Source organism: Apis mellifera, linkage group LG6 (assembly GCF_003254395.2).
Source record: "Apis mellifera strain DH4 linkage group LG6, Amel_HAv3.1, whole genome shotgun sequence".
NCBI lineage: Eukaryota > Metazoa > Arthropoda > Insecta > Hymenoptera > Apidae > Apis > Apis mellifera.
Genome location: NC_037643.1, coordinates 6914661 through 6930463, shown reverse-complemented (window position 1 = coordinate 6930463; position 15803 = coordinate 6914661). Strand labels below are relative to the sequence as shown.

General features: G+C 29.5%; 1 protein-coding gene across 2 annotated transcripts in view; it reads left to right on the top strand.

The window, feature by feature from the left end:
* The window catches only part of LOC100577936, a 117246-nt gene that overhangs the window by 70568 nt on the left and 30875 nt on the right, over nucleotides 1-15803 (top strand). The window contains exon 1 of one of the 2 annotated variants that reach the window (XM_026441238.1): nucleotides 2663-2687. The exons of the other annotated variant lie outside the window; for it this stretch is intronic. The gene's annotated coding sequence lies outside the window, so the exon portion shown is untranslated. Of the gene's footprint in view, nucleotides 1-2662; nucleotides 2688-15803 lie in introns of those variants that run through there. 2 annotated transcript variants of the gene reach the window in all.

The following is a 15803-nucleotide window of genomic DNA, read 5'->3' as shown; positions in this document are numbered from 1 at the left end:
GGAATTTAAATTAATTGTCGCGTAACGAGAAATTGTAGATTTATTGGCAATAAATCTTATTTTTTTGCTCGTTTTCACTGGTTTCCAGAAAGTGGTGGACGGGTTTTCGAGTTGCGTGTAATTTGGATCGATGCTATATCGATAAATATTCTCGATATATTAATGTCGGAATGGTTGGTACTAAACGATGATTTGTGAAGACGATTTTTATAATTCATTTTTGTGAATTATATCATTGACCGTGTCGATATATATCATACATCAATGTACGTATTTCAATAATTATATCAATATATTTATTAGTTGTATTATCAATTTATAAATATTATTTATCAACATGTTATGTTATGTGAAATAGCTATAATATTATATTATATTATTTTTCGTTGTTATTTCGAAGTTCATCAAAATAAATAAAATTAAATATGCAATTAATTAAATGAAACACGTTTACCTTGAAATAAAATCTAAATTAAGAATGTACAATTTTTTGCATCGTCATAATTAAGAAGTATAATTAAGTGACTCATTTCACGAAGAATATTCTTCATATTTCCTTTAATCATTTTTCCTTCATCATTATATCAATTAATAAAAATTTATTCCACTTAATTCATCATATTTAATTCTATATTTTATAAATAATTTTTTTGCTTATCTAACATTTCGATAGTTTCATTAAATGGCGGTAATTTCAAAATTAATTATGCTATCGTTGTAAAACTTATTTAAATATCTTATTTTAATAGTCTATAAATAATCATATTGCAACAATTTATTCATATTTAATTTTTTCACCAGTTTATAAATATTTTTTTATAAAGCATAATATCCATAACCATATTCTCAAGTCATTTTCATTCTTCGTTCTCATCCTTCTTTTCTTGGTTTACTGAGCTCACGTACAATCCATCTTGTTCGGCGCGTGCCGAGGGCGATGAGCGAAACTCTCGTTCTCCAACGTGTGTTTAGACCGAATATTTCTTCGAGGACGCGAAATTGCAAGAAGATATAATTCAAAATCCATGAAGTCACGTTTCATTCCGTTAAATCGAGTCGATCCAGATCGAACGGAGAGAGATTTATTTGAGAATTATTAATGTTTCGCGGAGAAAGGAAGAAAGATGGATTGTAAAGTATGACTTTTTTTTTTTAATTGTTATTGAAAAAATATATCAAATATTACATATATTTAAAATTTTTTCTTTAAATAATTTAATATTTGATGTTTATTATTTCATTAATCTAATAGAAGTAATAAATAGAGTCCATTAAAATTAGAATTCAATTTTTTGATACATAACTATAAAAAATTTTAACAAAATAAAATTTTTTATTAACATATTCAATATAGATCTATATGCAAGTATTCTAATTCCATCCTCGAAAGAATGAAATTAAATCTAAATAAATATTATCTCTTCATTTTCTTTGCAGAACATATAAATTCACTTAATTTGTATTTAATTAAGTGATTTCTACTTATATTTAAAATATAATCGAAAATCGTTTAATATATGTATAAACTTCATCATTCAGAAATATCTTCTCTACGATATATTCTACGATATACCAACTTCGTTTAAACATGTTAAGATATCTCAGAATTTCATTAAAGTTAATATTATTCATTTTATTATTTCGTTTTATTATAAGAATCAATAATTAATCAGTTTAATTTATGTGATGTTCAACACGTGGTATCGTACATGGAATTATGTTAAATTTATTTCATAAATTTAATAAAATTATGTTAAACAAATGATAAATTTATTCGATCGAAATATGTTAAATTACATTTTTATCTTGTACTTCGTTGAAAATCATTAAAATGAGAAAAGTTGGACGTGAATCTCTCACAGTAATAGTGAACATGTCAAACATTATTTTACACCACATGATCAGACACGCCAGATAATGTACAACCCTGCTCGACAAACTAGTCATAAATTCCATAGAAACGGCGAAACAATGACGCTAATTACCTAAAGCAATATATAATTATTCCCACACGTGTTCTGCTTCTGTACAATAAAGTTATGCATATTTCATATTGATTGTCATTTAAATCGGACCTGGAATGGTTTATATGAACCAATTCTTCTCTGAACGACTATTGAATAAATTAGGTATACATAACATATTTGTTTGTGAAATGAAATAATTATACATTTATATGTTTTCTTTAAAATATTGCACTGTATTTAATCAAAATAATTTTCTAATATAAACAATTAAATATAATAATTTATATGCTTCTTTTAACGATTCAAATAATTTATTCCAAATTCATAAGAATTATTAATTATATAATTTAAAAATATCTTTGATTAATAGATTATAATAATTATTAATAAAAATTTTATAAATGTCAATCTGAAATAAATCAAAAAGTCAAGGAAAAAAAAAGAAAAACAATGTATCATGTTAACTATGGATATTAATAAAAGATACAAAAAAACAAAACTAGGAAATGCTCGTTTCACGAGCGAAATGACGGAAACTCTATTTAACTTTGAAGTTTACCGAGACGTTGACATCGATACCACAGTATAGTGATGCAAATGAAGCCGCAACTCGGTTGTCTGGTGTTAACAGACTGCGTATAACCGGCCATTCGCAGCCAGGACGACTCTGTGAGAAGCGAAATTTTTTCACATTTGGCCCATACCGATAATTTTCAGTGGGTATGTATTTTCAAAAGTAGAAAACACGCTAGCTCTTATATATTAGCCTTTTAAAGGAAGAATACTTTGAAACGTATACAGAGTGCTAATGCATTCGTGGAACATCTTTGAATTCTGAAAAGGATCAATACAAAAGTTAATATACAAAAATTATCGATTAAGGTTTATTTATTAAGTTGTAACTCAATTGAAATTTGCATTAAATAAAACAAGATAGAAATAAAATAAGATGGTTTTATCTTTGTTTCCTCACTTTGTCTTGTTTGTAACTTAATATATGTCTCAATCGACATCTTTGCATGTTAATTTTTGTGTTTGATCTGTGAAATCGACTCTTCAAAAGTATCTAATGAATATATTAACATTCTGTGTACAGTAAAACAGTTTTGTTTATGTCTGGTGCTTTTGGTTTTCGTTTAGAAAGTGCATTCTATTGGTGATACGTTAACCGAACTTTACTTTCTCGTCATTCTTATAGGTTAGGTGATACGAAAGAATTTCTTGTGATTTCGTAATAGTATCTTTTTTTATTGTTTAATTATTTATTCGTGATTATATACATTTATATTTGATTATGAGTGATAGATAGATAGAATAATAATTATTCAGTTTATATTGCACATTAATTAGCATTCTAGCAACATAAAATTCATAAAGTGTGTTTTATATTGTAAGTAGATTATTTTTATTAAAATATAATTACAATTAATTTTACAATTAAAATTATACAGCATTAATCTTTATTCAATAACATGTTTTAATTTAACACGTTAAAAATTTTTATTGATAATAATATATTATATATTTTTACTAAACAAATTTATTCTCCTAATTGTTGTTTTTATCATTTCTGAAATTTAATTTATTTAATAGAGACGATTATATTTCTATAAAAAACATTCTATTAATATATAAAATAAAAAGTATTTAATAATAAAGCAATTCTTAATCTTTTTAAAGTAATAGGTTAGGTTATAGCTTTTTGAATACAGTGAAATTTCATAGATTTTTATTTTAATGAAAATAGTTTTTCAAATATGTGTTTCAGACTAAATTTTATTATTTATGCAATATTTATAATAATATTAGTAATAAATGTATAATATTATCTGTTTATGAAAGTTATATAATCTAATATTTGCATTGAAATATTATATTTTGCATAAAATGTTTTTCATGTAATAACATATCTATGTATAATAATTATAAAACGTTAAAAATTTAATGAATTAAAGAATATTATTTAGGATTTTTAAAAAAATTTTTTTAATTTTCTAGTTTTTTTTTTTATTTGATATTTATGATTTATCTACCAAATATAATAATACATTATTTTTTCATTATGTTGCAAATAGAAATAGAAAAAATATGGAAATATATAGAAATAAGATCGTAAAATCTTGTGATATAACATAAATCTTGAATAATGATGTGAATAGAAACTGTCACGACACGAAGGTGTGTATTTCGATTCTTAACCTCTATTTTGTACGAAGAAACAGTTATTCGAGTTTTCTTTGATAATTTAAGTATAACTGAGAAATATAATTTATAAATTATGGTTTTCCTTTTCTATATTCTTTATTCTTAAAAATTAGTATATACGATTATCGAAATATATTTTCTGTGTAGCCATATTAACATTATTTCAACGTACATTCAATATCGAAACTAATTTTTACGAAAATTTATAATTATCATTAAATTTCTTCATTTTTTGGTTTTTATTTACGATATATTCAAAAAAAAAAAAAAAACGTTTATAGAATATTAATATTCTAAAATATTTATATCAATATACAGATATCAGATATTCTTTTATTTGAGATCGAAAAACTATCTTATTTTTTTATTAAAAGATTTCCAAATTCGAATGAACCATCATTATTTATTACTGATTTAAATTTTATTCTATAATAATTTTATTTATTGACAATAATTATAGAGAATTATTGAAAAGGATTGATCGATGTCAAAAATTTTGAATACAGTTGTAAGAGGTTAGATCAGGTTAGATTATCATAGATACTTTATTATTATATGTTACATAAAATATTTTAATTCGCTTATTATAACATAATTCGTTTCATTTTCCTTAAATTATTCCATTTACAAAGTATTTATCAGCACGGTTAGAAAAAAATATAAATCAATTCGGTAATCTTCTCTTTCTCTTTCCTTTCGTTCAATTACCTCCTCTCGTTTTCGGCTTCTACCTGCCGCATTGCTGGTGGCCGAGTTTCACGTGCCGTTAACCTTGAATCCAGATTTTAACGGCTGCATTTATGCTAATATACCAACCCGTGGAAGAAAGCATGCCGCCACAACGAGTGAACACGAGGTAGAGTTACCTCGTGCATCTTTTTATCCCGCGAGACCACCATGAACTAATGACAATCGATTCGAAAGTTGCGCTTGCGCTTTGCATATGTGTCTCCCCCTCTCTCCTTTCATCATTTTAAATGCATCGATAGCATGTTAGACGATAATTGATCGTAAAGGACGATTACAACTGTATGCAAATTCGTCCAATTCCACGAGTCTTGTTCTCATATTTTTTTACTCTTCTTTTTTTACCAATCACGTGTAATGATAACCGGTGTACATCCAATGTTTACTTAATAATATCGAACGTTACGTTAACCTTGTAGATCAGCTGAGAGGTATAGTCAGTCGCAAAAATTTTCATTCAACTTATATCAATTCAATTGATAAAATAATATAATAATAATTCTGTTTTATATGAAATATTGAAGGTACATATATTCGATGTTTCTATAAAAGTTTTTATAAATTGATTAATCCTCGTAATTTTATGATATTTACGATAATTTTAATAAACACATATCTCTTTAACAATTTTTAATTATCATATTTTATGTTAAAGGTTTTTGAAAATGAAATTAGGAAATTGTAAAATTATATTGTTATCGTTCTTGAGCTAATTTTATGATAATATAAAATTAACGTTTGAGTAAAAAATCTTAATAATTATATAACTTATTTAGGTACTAGTAATTTTTTAAAATTATTGAAATTAACAACGCTATTATCGATAAAATTAAAATATTTTTATATTATTAATTTTAATAAAATTAAAATTCATATGACCCTTTATAAATCCCAATTTTTTAAATTTTCAAAACTATCAATATCCATAACATCAAATTAAGAATTTACAAAAAAAATTTATATAAATATATGAATAAATACATTGATCTATCGAAGAAAAATATTTTAATTTTACTTTTCAACAATAATGGCGAGTATAATGTTATTTTTTAACAAGAGATTTCAATTTCCTTTTTTTAAATATTATTAAAAAAATATATTAGATACGATCTGTCTTCAAAACGACAAAGAGGAACCATTCAAACAAATGTTCTCAATAAATGTCCTGGTTGCGGTTTCTTCGCATTGTTACTTATTCCGTATTACCTGTAAATGTCGCGGGGGTGGGTCTTTCTTTCTTTTTTTTTTTTTTCTCACCACGGTTTCGCGGTTCAAAGATTTACATCGGTCTGCTCTCTTCCCCCGGAGGAACGACGACGTTTAACGGTCGAGGCATTGTTTGCATGAACTTTCACAAAGTAAATTCCCCCTTTTATTTTTTCAGGCAACGTTAACGTCAATCCTCATTTTCTTCTCGAGCAATTTTTAAACGAACAAACCACTCTCACGCGTTCTCCTCCATCCGGCGAACGTCGAATTTGCGTCGAATCATTTTTTTTCATCCATCATATATATCGTACAAATTGTAACAATTAATAATTATGAAAATTTCATTGATCGGATTAAAAAAAAAAATTATTCACAGAATACAGAATAAAAAAAAAAAATATAGGAGAGAATTTTCATTAATTAGAATCGTCTCTGGTCGGTATTATTATTATTATTAAACAATACTCGAAGTGGCCTCGCTACCTCGATTTTCATGATTCGCCGCGGCGCCGCATACATCGCGGTAATGAAGGCAATTCATTCGCTTATTCACCGTGTCGCCCTCGTAGGAGTAAGACATTAACGTGCGCACAAGCACCGATTCGCCGATGCTTATATCCACGAATGTGTACGATGGAGAAACACAAGCGCGGCGGGATGACGTGGGCGAAAACACGCATTGAGATGTGTTTCTTTTCTCGCCGGCTACCCACCCGCAACTACGCGCGTTCCTCTTTCTCCCACTCTCGCTTTCTTCCTTCCTTTCTCTCTCTCTCTTTCTGTTTCTCCGTTGATTTTGCTCTTGCAAGGCCTGCAACAGGAAAGCGAATTGCGGCCGAATGATTCATATGGCCATGGTGGCCGCGAGAGTGGCTGGTTTATGGAAAGAGGGTGCTTGCTTTTTTCTCACGGCGAGAAACGGGCGAGAAATAAAATTTCTGGAAGATATTCTGCCGATTTATCTTTGAGAATTCTCCGCGTTGGAATTCCGTGGATATAGAATTTTGATATTGGAATATTACTCTCTTTGACGCTGAACAGAATTCCGCCATTTATCTTTTGGCGCAACGTTTGGAATCCCCGATAATAGAATTTCTGCAATTTATCTTGGATATGAAAGAATCTTTCGAGGAATCGAGTGTTTCGGATTGATTTACGTAAATTGAATTTTTGGAATATTTTAACATTCTTAAGGATGGAAACTTTGTCCGATATTCTATGCGAACTAGAAATGAATACGAGTTGAATGAGAATGAAGCGTTTTAATTATCGGCAATGTCAATAGGTAATGTCAACTTTTGAAATTAAGATTTCTCGTTTCAAAATTTCCACCAACGTTCTCTAATTGTAAAACAATATTGGCGAAATCATTCGTTTGCAAAATTGTGCAAATATTGGAGAATGGTGAGTATTTCATGAAAAATGAAAACATTGTGCAGAAAAGAAAAAAATAAATAGATAAATAGTTGTATCAATAATCTGAATAAACTCTCCATTATTCATCTCTACATCTATTTATTAATAGGAACAAATTTAGGAAGAAGAATTTAGAAGCAAATTAAAATTGATTGAAAAATTGTTTGAAATGCATATAAAATAACAAATTAAAGAAGAATTTAGATGGAGCAAAATTAAAATTGATAAAAATTGTTTGAAATGCACAGAATATAAAAGAAGAACAAATTAAAGAAGAAGAATTTAGATGAAGCAAAATTAAAATTGATAAAAATTTGAAATGCACAGGATATAAAAGAATTATTGAATTATTAAATTTTTAAAATTAATTATCAAGATAACTAGAACAACTATATTGTTTATTCTTCGGTTACTTTCCCTGTTTTCCTCCATTTCCTCTCAATCTTATTAATTTCATTAAATATTGCCCGAGCAATTGCTCATGTTCATGACATTCACTTGTATTTCGTGTCGATCAATTAATCATTTCTCAAGTGGCGCGTGTATAAAATGTTGAAATATCTAAGTTTTAACCAGTCTTACCACTTATTTAAATCAATCTCCTCGAGAACGAATAATTTTAAAAAAAGCCGCGTATTATCCTCTGTACACGCGTATCCCACTATGACAACCACTTATAACTAATATCATCATTTTGAAGAATGGAGCGAAATTTCATTATTCATTCTTTTCAATTCTTTCTAAAAATTCGAGATACAATGCAAAATTTTAAATTATAAAATATTTCAACGAGTTCTACAAATGCTATAATTTTATTCCAAGCATGTCGAATCTTTGAAAATTTCCCCAAAGAGATTTTCCACTGAAAAAATAATAACGCATTATATTCTAATATCCTATTATATACATACAAATTCTCTTTCAAATCAGAATTTTTTAATCAAATGAATGTAAAATAGTAATTCGTGAATACTTTCGTTACTTTTTGTAAAACTGAATAGCAATCTCATTCTTCTTCGAGAAAAATAAAGAATAATAATTGCTCTCAGATTAGTCAAACCTGTTTATTTATTATTAAAAGAAAGATTAGGAAAAGACTAGGCAACCAACACAATTCAGTCAGATTGAAAAATATCGAGGTCAGAAGATGCAGAAGACGAACAGGATGTAAACGGTGCAAGGAAATTCAGGTTTTTCCATTTTGGAAGAAAATGTATTAGAATGGTTAATGCGTAATAAACCTGGCCCATCGTGTCTCTCCGTGTCGTTTTAATTGGCGACTGGTTTCGGAAACCAGTCCTCTCCCTCGTGGGCCTTCGTTGTCGTCGATCTTACACTCCACCTCAACCTCATTCACGAGCAACGTCATGAATGAATTTCTCACTCTTGTACACATTCTTTTTTTCTCTCTCTTTTTCTCTCTCTCTCGTTATCTTTTCTTGTTTGACGATACGCACATAATACAATTCGATATTCGCAAATTTGTCTTTGGTTACGTCTTCTTGGTTATTTTTGGCAAGGAACGTATGTATATTTTAAATGAAATCTAAATTCAATATTTTTACAAGGAGAAGAAATCATAGTTTTAAAAATAACTGAGGATATTTCAATAATAAAAAAAAAAAAACCAATAAAGATCGATGATTTTTGTGCAAAATATTTCTCACAAGCGAAGCGAAAATTTTGGAGTTATTTATTTTTAAACAAGTTAAACCTAAAGAAGAAACTTAAGAATTGAAAAATTAAATCATTCAATTTATTTCTTCTATGAGGTTTTAGAAATTTTATTATCGTCAGAATACTAGTTTTAAAAAAGAATATATGGTATAATACTTCCTGATCTTTTCCAATAATAACAATATAACTGTACATGGTCTATTTGTTCACACTTGTATAAATTATACTTCTCTTGCGAAGCTTGATTGCGTTTTACGATCCTAATCCTCCTAGTTTAATGCTCAAGGCTACCATTACTAGGTAGCGTGTCTATTTTAACGATTCGCATTATCCTTCGCTGTTATTCTTTAATTTTCCACGCATTGTACACGGATTAAAGGGCGATAAAAGTAGTTGGGTAAAAGTATAAAATGAAGTTTACGCGGTCGGTTTATTACGTCCGATTGTGATAAAAGCTGAGGAGAGGACGAGAGGGAGAGGACGATCCATCTGGTAATAAAACGTTGTAGGATTGGCTTCGTGCATAGCACGAGGTGGAGGAAGGATCGAAGGATCGTGTATCGCGTATTAAAACGAACGAGCAACGTGTAGATGTTAAATCGTCTCTTATTAGCCTCGTCAAACGTTCCATTGACTTATTTATATTTGAATATAGGAAGAAATTAATATCCCCCCTCTATATTGTGCATTACGATATTTATCGACTAAATACACGATCCTCTCTGCTACTTTCTAATAAATATATGTATATTATATCTCTTTAATCTCTATCAAAGTTCCTACACTTCTTTAAAGTTCTTTAAAGTTTCTTCTTCTAAATTATAAAGTTCTTTTAAACTTTCTACGAATTAAGATTATTCGATTAGGAAAGAAGAATATGATTCTTTTCATATATATTCAAATCCAAGATAATTGTATTCAATAGATTCCTATTTTAATTTTTCGACAACGTAAACGATATATAATTTTGATAATTCTATTTTCTCTCATACTCTTCCTTTCTTATTATTCAATAACCATCAATTCCTATTTTAATTTTTCGACAATGTAAACGATATATAATTTTGATAATTCTATTTTCTCTCGTACTCTTTCTTTCTTATTATTCAATAATCATCGATTCCTATTTTAATTTTTCGACAACGTAATATATATACAAATATTAATTTTGATAATTTTATTTTCTCTCATACTCTTCCTTTCTTATTATTCAATAACCATCGATTCCTATTTTAATTTTTCGACAACGTAATATATATACAAATATTAATTTTGATAATTTTATTTTTTCTTATATTCTTCCTTTCTTATTATTCAATACCATCGATTCCTATTTCAATTTTTCGAACATAAAATAATAAAAAATAATATATATACAAATATTAATTTTGCTAATTCTACTTCTATTTTCTACCCTTCCTTTTTTATTATTCCTCTTTATTTACTCATCGATTCCTATTTCAATTTTTCGACAACGTAAAATGATAAAAACAATATATATACAAATATTAATTTTACTAATTCTACTTCTATTTTCTACTCTTCCTTTCTTATTATTCAATAATCATTGATTCCTATTTTAATTTTTCGACAACGGTATATATACAAATATTAATTTTGCTAATTCAACTCTTCCTTTCTTATTATTCAATTTTTCGTCCCAACGACGATCTTAACGTAAAATAATAAGAAGAAAATTTTTGTCAAGAGACTCGACTCGAAGCAATAACTTTCTCCTCCGGTGGATAAATTTCCAAAGAGGCGAGCTTCCTCGACTGGGCTCATCAACGCCCCTCGGTTTCTCCACGGGGTGTCGAGACGCGAAATAGCCGACATCGCTAGGCCAGTAATGGCGCGTCTAAAAAGGCGGCTCGATCGGTGGAAAGTCGGTGTGGCTGGCGAGGCGTGTATCCAAGATATCCGCGTATAAATCAACCCGACGAACCAAGGTTGAGGAAGTGAATTACCAAAGTACCAAGCGTTTGTACAACTCGAATCACGCGACTAACGTCGTATAACGGATTTGACGATTGGACAACCGTTGTTGCCGTTGCTCTACAGTCTTGTCAGTGGGCGTTTACACCCGGTAGTTGTCAAACGGCTATATCCCACTGCCTCTTGTACGATTGATTAAGCGTCCCCGGCACTTGTCCACTTGTCCACAATCTGACGAAAAATTCAATCCTTTTGATTAACCGTTTATATGTCATAGAGACAGTAGAGAGAATATATTATTGAATGATACATAAAGAAAGACGAAGATTTTAGAGAAGTCGAAACAAATGTAGAAATGTTTATTAATTGGAATTAAATTTAATTTCGAGCTTGATCAAGGGGATAAAGGGGAAAGATGGATAAAATAACAAGCATTTCGTAATTTTTCCTATCTCGTTTTTTAATATTAAAATTATTTTTTAAGAAATACCGCGAGTTTTTATCTTCTTCTATTTTAAAAAATTTCTTCTACATGATATGTTGCGCGATTTTTTCGTCGAACGGAAGAGGGAGAGCCAAATTCCTCGACTGTAAGTAATCCGTACAGGAGCAAGGAAAAGAAGTTGGCACATGGTTGATAATAGGACAACTTCTTCGGGCATCCCAAGTATCCAAGTGTTACGGTATAATTTACAAGAAGGGGAGTAACGTTACTTCTTGGTAACTTCGTTCCTCGAGCATCGTCGTTTGTCCCCCCGGGGGATGCAGCTCGAGCAGGGGGAGAGTTTTATGTACGTGGAAGCGGGAATCAGGTTCGGCTGACTCGTATGCATTAATCGTTATTTTATGTAAATTATACGAAATCGATTGGAATATTGAAAGAGTAAGAAGAAAAGGAGAGGAGATGGTGAGGCGAAGTGAGAGACGAGGTGGTGGATAAAGGATAAAGGAAATGCCGTGAGGACGAAGAAAGAGAAATATTTATCGAATAATTTAAACGAGTCTCGCGTGCTTATTTATCGGTTAAAAGATAAATACTTTTAGGTTATGTTCGCTACGTACATCCCGTCCTGTTATAAAAATTCTTTCGACTAGTTCCTAGTTAATACACGATCATCCAGAGACAGAGATCACCTTTATTCCTCGAGCTGATCATTTCATTCGTGTTAATTGTTTGAAAATGAAAAAAAGGATTGAACAGTTTTACGCGTTAAAAATTTATGTTTAGCTTGAAATATCAGTTGGTATAATAGTTGGCGCATATAACATTCAATATTTTAACATATTATCTTGATAATATGTCTTTTTTAGCTTTATTATTATACGATTATATTTGAATTTGATTTTGGCGCCAAAGTTCTGCTTCCATCTTGAAATTAAAAGAATTTAAAAATTCCAACAATCTTTAAAGTATCTAAAGAAAATAATAAAAAAAAAACAATCTTCATTCTGCTGATTAATAATAACCTTATTTTTTAGCTTATTATCATATGATTATATTTGAATTTCCCGCCAAAGTTTCGCTTCCATCTTGGAACAAAAATAACTTGAAATCTAAAAGAATGCAACAACTATCTCAAGATACCTAAGAAAAAATAAGAATAATCATCCTCCAATGCCAATTAAAAAAACTAAACTCTCTAACTAATTTCTCTCAATCTCGATGAAAAAATCGATATACCATCAATCGAAACAAACAAAATATCTCATCCAACTTAAAAACCTAACCTAAAAGAGAAAAAAAGTAGAAATAAAAGAAACGAAGGAAGAAGAAGAAGAAGAAGAATAGAGCATTGCTTAGCTTATCTCATCGGTTGAGAGAGAATTGCGAAATTGCGGGTTGCACAGAGAGTGAGAAAATGGGGGAACCGCATGAATCACATTTTGTAACGTTATCCGTGCTCCTGTGTATAAACGTGTTCATACGGATGTATTGTATACGGATGAGAACCTCGCCAACGACGTAAAATTCACGGCAATCGGTATGAACGCTGTTTGTTTTACTACGCTTCCTCGTTACCGAACACCGTAAGCGGCGATGCAAATGAACGGTTGCACGGTCATTAAAACGCGTCGTCTAACCAGGAGTAATTGCGACGTCAAGAGGATCGTAAAATCGTCACGACACAACTGTTCGCTCTTCCTACGTTATTCTGTCGATGCCTTGGCACAGGATATTTTTAAGAATTATTCCTCGTTATTCCTCGTTATTCAATTATTTCGAATTGTATTCAATAAGGATTTTGAAGAAATCGATCAAGACGATATTTTGATCGAATAGTTTTTCAGTCCCCCAGATCGAATAGTTTCAATTATGGCAGCAATACTTATGAAAGTATTGGAAATTTTTATCCAATTTTTATTTTGTGCTTTTTATACTATGAATGATTTTCAGAAATATTTCTTGCAATGGGCAGTAGAGTGTTGAAAAATCTGGAAATGTTTATCCAATTTTGATTTTATATTTTTCATACTGAATGAATAATTTTCATTCAGAAATATTTCTTCCAATAGCCAGTAGAGTGTTAAAAAATGATTGATTTTATGCTTTTTATACTATAAATTTTCATTCAGAAATATTTTTTACAATAGAGTATTAAAAAATCTGGAAATATTTATCCAATTTTGATTTTATGCTTTTTATACTATGAATAATTTTCATTCAGAAATATTTCTTGCAATAGAGTATTAAAAAATGATTGATTTTATGCTTTTTATGCTGTAAATTTTCATTTAGAAATTTTCATTTCTTGCAATAACCAGTAGAGTGTTAAAAAATCTGGAAATATTTATCCAATTTTGATTTTATGTTTTTCATACTATGAATAATTTTCATTCAGAAATATTTCTTACAATAGAGTGTTAAAAAATCTGGAAATATATTCAATTTTGATTTTATGCTTTTTATACTATGAATAATTTTCATTCAGAAATATTTCTTGCAATAGCCAGTAGAATTTTAAAAAGTCTGGAAATATCGTGTCACGATGCATTCTGTGGATTTAAACATCCACCATGTACCTGATTACGATTCAAATCAAAATTGCAATAATATAAATTTCCAACAATCGGAATCCGATCAGATTAAATCCAATTTCAAAGGAATCGATTTCCCAAACCTCGTACTCGAGGCTTGCACGAAGAAAATAGAACAGAACCTCTATGTGAATCAGCCTGTATAAAATGTGAACATTGTGTGACCGACGTTTCTTTCGAATCTTTATCGTAATTCGAAACCAGATCTCGCGGTCGCCGTTTTGCATTTATTAAACCGATCAGGCGAAACCAGCTTTTCCTTTTTTCCCTTTGATATAAAAGAAACCAATGTTCGCCAATGCGCAGTGAAAACATGCCCCCCAATACCAGGAGGAGAGGGATTTATATCGAGATACAAGATCGTTAACGCGCTACTCGATTATTGTTTAGCATGTTGCGCAACAGGCTTTCTTTATCATCGATGGTTCATTGATTCACGGTATTGCTAATAAAGATAATAAAAAGAAATAATAACGGATAAATAAAGGTGTATTTGATTAAAAGTATTCGTATTCACTTCAATCGATATACGAAACTTCTTCCTCGACTTCTTCCATCTAAATTTTTCAAATTTCAATTCTCAATATTTCTTTTTGGAACCGTGAAAATATACTTTTTATTTTTATCTATAATGTACTTTGCTTTCAAATGTTATACACTGATAATGCACAGAAATAAAACAAGATAAAAATATCGATACGTTTATATAACGACGTTTTTTTTTTCTTTTTTTTTTTTTTTTTCAATAATAATTCTAATATTGAACACTAATAATACCCGTTTAAACGTAGCACACGATTAGAATCAACACAGCGTAAAGAAAATAATTAAACACGCCGTATAACCTATATTTTTATAATAAAATAGCCGCTCGCGCGACTTTATTAATTAACGAGAACCACAAAAATCTGAAAACCTGTTTTCATTTCGCTAACGTGTTATTAAAATACTTCACTGAAACGCGCTTATATAATATAACCGTTAAAAATAAAAGATGATTGAAAATTGTAATAGATTTTTTTTCTTCCTCTTCTTCTTCTTCTTCTTCTTTTTTTTTTTTTTTAGATTACGAAGTGCCGGCGCTATCGTGAAAAAAATTGCAAGTAAGTAAGTGTGTAACGCAGACTCATCGATCGTTATCAGTTCACACCGATTCCCATTCACCTGTATGATTAAAGTTCAATTTACCTTCTTTCGAGTGGAGTATCTCCACGATTCCGTCGATAATAACTCGATTATAGATTCATTGTTCAAACGTACGAGTCATATATGAACGTTATTCACGCGTATTTCGCGATATGAATCATGCCTTATTTAAGCTTAATTCCCTCGTATGCAATTTTTCTTACGGTTATAGATATTGCATTATTTATCTTTTGTTATATGCGAATTACATTCGATCCGACAATATTCAAATTTACATCCCTGTCTTTATCAGATTTCGTGTGCACAAAGTACAGGGCGTTTCACGTGAATGAATCAAAATTTAAGATCTAGTTTTTTTTTTAAATCGTATCTCTTCGATTGACATTCCTTTGTATCTTCTTCTTCATCAAAAGGTATATTTATGGCAAAAAAGGAAAGAAAAATTAGAAAGAAAATATCTTTTAA